Genomic DNA, 8344 nt, shown 5'->3' with positions numbered 1-8344 from the left:
GAGCCAGGAACAGTTTTCTTTGTGATGGTATCTGGCTAAAGATCCACCTTAAAATTATATTGTTCACAGTGTGTGGTTTTGTTTCTATTGGACATCTGTAGAATGTTTAGATGGCCACAGGTAAGGATTAAATGCCACTGTTGATAGAAGTGGAGATTGTAGAAAATAATCAACTTTACTAAACAGGATTATTGGGGGAGAGAAGAGAGATAGAGGGCCAGGGAGGAGAGAGAGAGAGAAAGAGAGAGAGAGAGAGAGAGAGAGAGAGAGAGAGAGAGAGAGAGAGAGAGGAAGGAAGGAAGGAAGGAAGGAAGGAAGGAAGGAAGGAAGGAAAAAATGAGAAAAAGGAAAAGGCAGTTATCCTGTTGGGGGTGTCCCAAAGGGAAAGGGCTGCTAAAGTTAAATGGAGTTGCTCAGAAAAAAAGGGCAATATTAATGAAGGGAAACCATTCATTGGCTCAACCAGGAAATAGGGTGTTCTGGTCAATCGAATGTGTAGTTAATAGTTACCTTCCGCTTCAGCAAACATTTACCGAGACTCCTCCACATACAAAACTCTGTGTAAGGCTGAACAGGCCTGGAAACTCCATCCCTCTGGTTCACCCTCCCTGTCCTTCTCTGCTGGTTGTTAAAGGCAGGTCTAATCTTGTCTTTGTCCTGCCCAGCACTCCTTTTCCTGTTCTCTGAATACAGATGCCAAATTTCTTACTGCAGCCTATAAAAGCCTGCAGGGTGTGTCCTCTTAAGTGTCACTTCCCGTCCCCAGTTCTCTGCTGCAGCTCTTGCTGCACTGGTCTCTCCTTTTTAAAAAATCTAATTTATTCATTCATTCATTCATTCATTTAATTTTGTGATACTGGGGATTGAACTCAGGGGGCATTCTACCTCTAAGCTACACCCCTTACCTTTTATTTTTATTTATTTATTTTTTATTGTGGTCCTGGAAATGGAACCCAGGGGCCTCTACCTCCGGGCTACACCCCCAACCTATTTTATATTTTATTTTGAAACAGAGTCTCACTAAGTTGCTGAGAGTCTCATTAAGTAGCTGAGGCTGGCTTTGAACTGGTGCGATCCTCCTGTCTCAGCCTCCCAAGTACTGGGATTACAAGTGTGCACTACCATGCCCGGCTTCCCCCTAGCCTTAAAAAAAAAAAAAAAAAAAAAAAAAAATTTTTTTTTAATTTTGAAATTTGTCTGGCTAAGTTGCTGAGGGTCTTGCTAAATTGCTGAGGCTGTCCTTGAACCTGCAGTCCTCTAGCCTCCAAGTACTAGATTACAGGCAAGCGCCACTATACCTGACTAATTTATAATCATATGTCCTTTGGTTTGAATTTCCCCAGAAGGTCCTGATATGTGGATTTGAAAGCAGGTAGTTTCTACTTGGAATATGATCCTAGAAAATCCCCAGCAAAGGGCGTGGGGAAGCGAAGCAGGGAAGGGAAGGCAGCCCATAAACAGAGCTCCGCCAGGCAAGGCACCGCCAAGGCCACGCAGCTGGACTTGGCTTCCAGGGTAGTGATAACTAATTCCTGGCAGTTACTTTTGAACGAGGCCCTCCTGTAGCTCCCTGGGTGTTCCCTGCCTCCATACTTCCAGGTGGAGATACAGATACGGGGGCAGCTGGAAATCAGCCAGGTCCTGCGCCTTGGTAAAGCTCAGGGATCATGGGTGGGACACAGACAGTTCTAGTTCCACATATATGTTCACTTACATATATACCTACACACATGTGGACATGTACACAGATAGGCATTTGTGTGATTTTATCAGTCATCTCTGTCTTCCCACTAGAGCGCCGGGGGGAGCAGGGGCCCAGGGCCCAGTGCTGCAGGGTCCTGCCCAGCGCCTGTGCCTCACTAAAACCACTCCTCACCGACATCCTCAACCCCTCGGTTCCCCTCAACCTCTGTCACACTCGCTCTGGATGAATCCACCATCCTCCTCCAACCTGCACCCGAGCAGATTAATGTTGAGAAAATTATATAACAGAGCTGATGGATATTACTTTAAATTTATGATCCAAACCTGAAAGGCATACTGGATACTTCCCAGGAAGAAAATGACTGTTTCTCAGAGCTCCCACGCGCCACCTCCTCCCCCACGCGCAGCTGATGACCTCACTGGAAACTAAACACCACGGGACAAGAACTTCCTCCTCTCACCCCTCTCCTTCCTTCCTGCTACTCGGAGGGAGGCCTCTTTCTGCCTTGGAAAACTCATCCCCCCGGCCCGTTCTCTCCATTCTGTCCCCTCTGTGTTCCTAAAGCCTCCGCTCCTACAGTTACCGTCTCCCTCCTGCTACATTAATCTCTGCGTCCCCACCTGCTTATTCTAAGGAACATACCAACGTGGTCCAGGCCGTGATAACTCACAGATCATGGATCAGCAGCATGAGCCTCACCTGGGAGCTGGTTAGAGATGCAGAATGTAGCCAGGCGTGGTGGTACATGACTGTAATTCCAGAGCCTGGGAGGCTGAGACAAGATGGTCACAAGTTGCCAGCCTCAGCAACCTAGCAAGACCCTGTATCAAAATAAAAAACATAAAATAGGGCTGAGGGTGGGGCTCAGAGGCAAAATGCCCCTGGGTTCAATTCCCCATACCACACACATACAAAAAGAAATGTAGAATTTTCCACATGGAGCTGCAGAATCCTAATCTACTTTTTGGGGGTGGTATCCGTACTGGATATTAAACCCAAGGGTTTGTGTAGGCTAGATAAACACACCACCGCTGAGCTGTAGCCTCAGCCAGGCTCTTGCTCAGTTGCCTAGGCTTGAACTTGACATCCTCCTACCTCAGCCTCCAGAGTATCTAGGACTACGGGCCTATGCCATAGCACTCCACAGAATTTACATTTTCACAAGATTTCCAGATGTTTTCTAGGCACATTAAAGTTTGACAAGCACTGGGTGAGGAGTTCCCATTAAAAAACAAATGAACAAAAACCTGACACCCCTTCCTTGTTCTATATTCCCCACCAGATAATCTCTTTCTCTACACTCCATTATAGCTGAACTTTTATCCATTTATTCAACAAATGTGCATATTATATCTACCATGTTCCAACCAGTTTCTTGTTTCTGAGGAGACAGAATAAATAAAACATATATGATCATTATGCATGTGTGGTGTGTTGTAAGGGCAGAAAAAAATGAGAGAGAGAGAGAGAGAGAGAGAGAGAGAGAGAGAGAGAGAGAGAGAGAGAGAGAATATGAGAGAATATCAAGACATACATTCCCGGGTCATAAATAAGTGCAGAGAAATAAACTGTGGTCACCAACTGATAGCTCTTCCAAAAGGTGGCATGTAGACAGCTCTCTAATGACGCCATCCTGAGTTTTCTGCCTGGGCTCTTACTGTCTCACTAATCATGCTCCCATTTACCCTGCAGCCATACAGTTAGTTGGCTTCCATCTTCACTACTTTTGTTGTTGTTATACTGGGGATTGAACCCAGGGGCATTCTACCTCTGAGCTATACCCCAATTCTGTTTTATTTTTTATTTTGAAACGGGGTTTCATTAAGTTGTCGAAGCTGGCCTTGAACCTGCAATCCTTCTATCTAAGCCTCCCAAGTACTAGGATTATAGACATGTGCCAATGTTCCCAGTTTCAATTTGCTTTTATGCCAATCCCCCCCAACCTTCAAGTAGGCCTTTCCACATCGCTCAACTCTAATTTTTTCTCCACCCACTTTTTTGGGCCATATTTCTTTCTGTACTATCTCATGACACACCAGTTTCCTACTTTGCATTATAATTATTTATGCACATGTTTTATCCCCCTCTAGACTATAAACTCCTTGAAGAATGCATTGGCTCATTACAAAATTAGCATTCTGAGAACCCTTATTTGCATCACACATAAGATCTCTTGTCTTCAGCAAAAAAGGAGTATACTTATGACACATATAATTGGCACTTATCACACAAATCAATGATAATGGGGAATAAGGGCAAGATGGTTAATTAAAACCCACAGCAAATTCCTCCAAAAATCATTTTTTTGTCTTCTCTACCGTTTACCAAAGCAATGCGCACAGTTTATATTAAATTCCCTATCGTTCCTTTTTGCTTTACCCTCACACTTTGCAGATATGTGACTGGCATTGGCCACTGTGTGGTTGGTGGGAGCAGAAAGACCAGAAGTGAATAATCCATCGAATGAGATATTCAAGCTTCCAGTAGTGGAAAACTGGGGACATTCTTCCCACCAGGGTGCAAGCCTCTGAAATTCCCACCCCCAGGATCCCATAAAGACTCCTGTGCATACCATTTGGAAAAAAGACACGAGATAATCTTTTTTAGCATGGTCCTGATTTCCAAATAATAAGTGAATTTAAAGTAAAAACTAAAGAAAACGATCAACCTCCCTGTATGCGTGTTCGGCTAGGCGGGCCATGTAGTCTATGGAAAACATTAACTGCACAAGAAATGATAAGGAAATATAATAAATATGCAGAATAACCCTGCTTGCCAAAGCAACATATGCGTTTGGGATGATTCTTTGCACCCATGACTAGTGTACACAAATATTGTGTTAAACCTCTCCTCTTAATAGCCTCATTTCTCACATGCTCTTCAGAGGGAAAAATGTGATGCTAATTTAAGATGACTTATCCTGCTAAGCACACAAATAAAAAATAGTTCAGAATCCAGAACATGACAGAACTCCCCTTTCACATCTAATTAAGTACTTTTAATTGGCAATTCAATTGGTGCACTGTATATACAGGGCTGGAGAGACGAGGGCAGAGCAGACCCCTAGAAAGATACAAAGGGGCGATGTGGGGCCCGGACAACTGCTTCATCATGTGCGACGCGGAAATGTGATGTTCAGCATGGGAAAGAGAGAAAAAAAGGCGACTCTCCGTACATCTGGGAAGGAATCAGCAGTGAACAGGGCAAGTGCTAGAGGGTCTGATCATGATTATAAAATGTCATTTAGAAAGATATTTACATTGTTAATTAGGCGATGAAGCTGATAACAGCTACTCTGTAAATTGTGCTAATTACCCCAGTGCCTTGGAAGACTTTCTAATCAGCCAGATCAATAGGCTCCTCGTTTATGCTAATAATGCAGTGTCATCCTCCTTGTGAAGAGCTTTGCTTACAGCCAGCAGTCTGAACTCAGCTCAGCGCCCGCCCACTGTCCTGTGCTGGGGGGCGGCCGGCATTCATCTGTCTGCCCACATCACAGCGGCAGGGCTGATGCCCGCTCACCCCCGAGGCCCCCAGCCAGGGAACTGGAATCCCACCGTGCACCACGTCTCCATCAATTGTTTGAGGAAGAGGCCCGGCTGAGCCTTTGTGCTCTATGAGATTTTTATGTAGTCATAGCCCTGTTGCTTCTTACACTTGGAAAGATCACACAGTCCTGAGGGTTGAGGGCTATGAGGCCGAACTAGAGCTGAGTCTCTGCTCGGCCATCAACTTTGACCTTGGAGCAGGACATGCCAGTTGTTTGCTGGACAAGAGTGCAAGCCAAAGAAGACCAATTCAGCTCACTGGTGAACTTTTAGAGAATTTTTTGTTTGTTTGATTCAATTAATTAACAGATCTTTAGTATGAACAGACTAGTCTTTTCAGCCACAAGAACCAAGCTGCGTTTATGTCTCCTAACACATGCTCAGCCTCCCTGGGGTTCCCAGCATGACAATAAATGATCTGAAATGTATAATAAAAAGCAAAGACAAGTGGGGCATGGTGACATACACCTCTAATCCCAGTACTTGGGAGGCTGAGACAGAAGGATCACATGTTTGAGGCCAGCCTCAGCAACTTAGCAAGACCCTCTTTCAAATTAAAAAATAAAAAGGATGGGGGTATAACTTAGAGGTAGAATGCCTCTGGGTTCAATCTCCAGTACAAAAAAAAGAGAGGCAAAGACAGCCAAGCAGAATGGTGTGCACCTGTAGCCCCAGTACTTAGGAAGCTGAGGCGAGGGGTCATTTTAGCCCAGGAGTACAAGACTAACGTAGCAAAACACCCCCTCTCCTCATCTCAAAAAAGAAGGGCAGTATACTGAATGCAGTGATGCACACCTGAAATCTTGGTACTTGGGAGGCTGAGAGAAGATGATTGCAGGTTCAAAGTCAACCTCAGCAACTTAGCAAGACCCTGTTTCAAAATAAAAATTAAAAATGACTGGAAGCTGTTGGGCGTGGCTCACGCTTGTAATCCCAGCATTTGAGAGGCTGAGACAGGAGGATCACGGTTCGAGGACAGCCTCAGCTACTTAGTGAGGCCCTTTGCAACTCAGTGAGACCCTGTTTCAAAATAAAGAATAAAAAATAGGGCTGGGGGTGTAGCTCAGAGGCAGAATGCCCCTGGGTTCAATTTTCAGTACTGAAAAAAAAAAAATGGCTGGAGGTATAGCCCAGAAGTAGAATGACCTTAGGTTCAATCCCCTCTACCAAAAAGGGTATGGGGTGGGTGGGGGCTTTGGGTATACTCAGTGGTAGAGTGCTTGCCTAGCATGCACAAGGCCCTGGTTCGATCTCTGATAACACACACACACACACACACACACACGCACACACACAGAGTCTAATGTAGAATACTATCACACATTTGGCTGCCTCTTGGTCATCCATGAGAAATGAGAAAGTGTGTATGAAGGAGTCCCAGAAATAACTCAGTTACCTCCTTGCAACCTATAATTCCCATCATTTCTTTCTCTATTCACCCTCAAACAGTAAGTCATCGTTGGAAACCAAGAAGCCTGGTTTGAAGATTAACTTATTGGCCTTTCTTTCTTGGTCCCTGGTAGATGTCCTAAAAAGCGTGGATCATATAATCAGGTCCCCAAACAATTGAGAGCCAGCTTCGCGTGAACTGTAAGCAGCAGCCGAGGGAGTGTTTGGATGTGAAAGCCAAGGTGAGAGGGTCACAGGGGCACAATTAGGTTGGGAATAGCTGGGATCTGCTTCTTCACTTGGGAAAGCGTTCCTCCCATGCACCTCCACGCTCTCCTAGCTGGCTGTCCAGCCCCAGCAGGCAGAGCTCAGAGTTCAAGACCAGCTCCTGTGCTGGGCTTTGGGATGGGGCCAATTTGTTGAGTTATTTCAGTGCTTTGATGTGTAAACTAATCATCAGTCTTTGTGCTCTAATTAAACCTAAGTGGTGCAATGGATTTGCTGTCATAGAGGCCAGGGCCCCTCCTGAGCTGGGGAGGGAGGGGCAGCATCTGCCGCCAGTAGCCCAGCCCCAGGAGAGCAGAGAGCAAAGGAGATGCCCACCATGAACGTGAAAGGAGCTGGAAGCCCTGTTGTCCATGAGGCTGGAGAAAGTGGGGCGAACCAGCAACCCAGCGGGTCTGTGAATCTGATTCCCAGGGTGCTGTCTCCCCAAGGTGACCTTATTGTTTGCCATGGTAACACATCTCTCAGGGGCCAGCTGGCCTGGCATCGTCAAAATGTAACCCAGTTTCCCAAGGCGAATGAATGGACAATTTCCACTTCCGCACACAAACCAAAAGACCAAAATGGGCAGGGAGGTCAGCTTCTGGAATGTAGAAAATGTTGGTTACCACAACTGTTTTCTTCTTCCTCCCAAAGATACTTAATTCTATGCCTAGAATTATGACGGGGTGAGTGGGTCCTCCTTATGAAAAAGAGTCAGAGGTAAGGGGAGAAGTGATGACGACATCGTGATGTGTGTCCTGGGCAGATCCCCGGACCCCGCTCGACTTCCCTGGCTTCTGCAGGTCCCTGGAGTGCGGGGATGAGGCTGTGGGTTGTGCTGCACCAACACCTTGTGGGACCTCAACCCGGATAGCACTGATTTATTTGTGCTGTTGCTTCAACATAATCGATAAGTCCTGCTCCACAGGGACAAGGCAATGCATAATGAAAATGAAAAAGTCCTTTTCTTCTCCCCCTGTGTATCCATTCAGCAACTACTGATTGGACATGTGGGTCTAAGGCACACTATTCCATCTAGGTTGTGTGAGATACAGCCTCTGCCATGAAAGAACTCAGGGGCTCAGAGGAAAGATAAGATGACCACACATGGCTTGACAATTGCGAGTACAGTTGTCCCTTGGTGCCCCCCTCAGAAGCTAAATTCTGCAGATGCACGAGACCTTTCTATTAAATGGAGAAGTGTTTGCATATAACCTACACATCCTCCAGTATGCTTTAAATCACCTCTGGATTACTTACAATGCCTAACACGATGTAAATACTATGTAAATAGTTGTTATACTGTATTGTTCAGGGAATAGTGACACGAAAAAATCTGTATATGCTTGGTATACACATGATTGTTTTCTGAATATTTTGAATCTGAGAATGAAAAACCTGCAGATACAGGGGACCAACCATAATTCAATATGTG

This window comes from Muscardinus avellanarius (assembly GCF_963383645.1).
Source record: "Muscardinus avellanarius genome assembly, chromosome: 16".
NCBI classification, from domain to species: domain Eukaryota; kingdom Metazoa; phylum Chordata; class Mammalia; order Rodentia; family Gliridae; genus Muscardinus; species Muscardinus avellanarius.
This window is presented reverse-complemented; position numbering follows the sequence as displayed.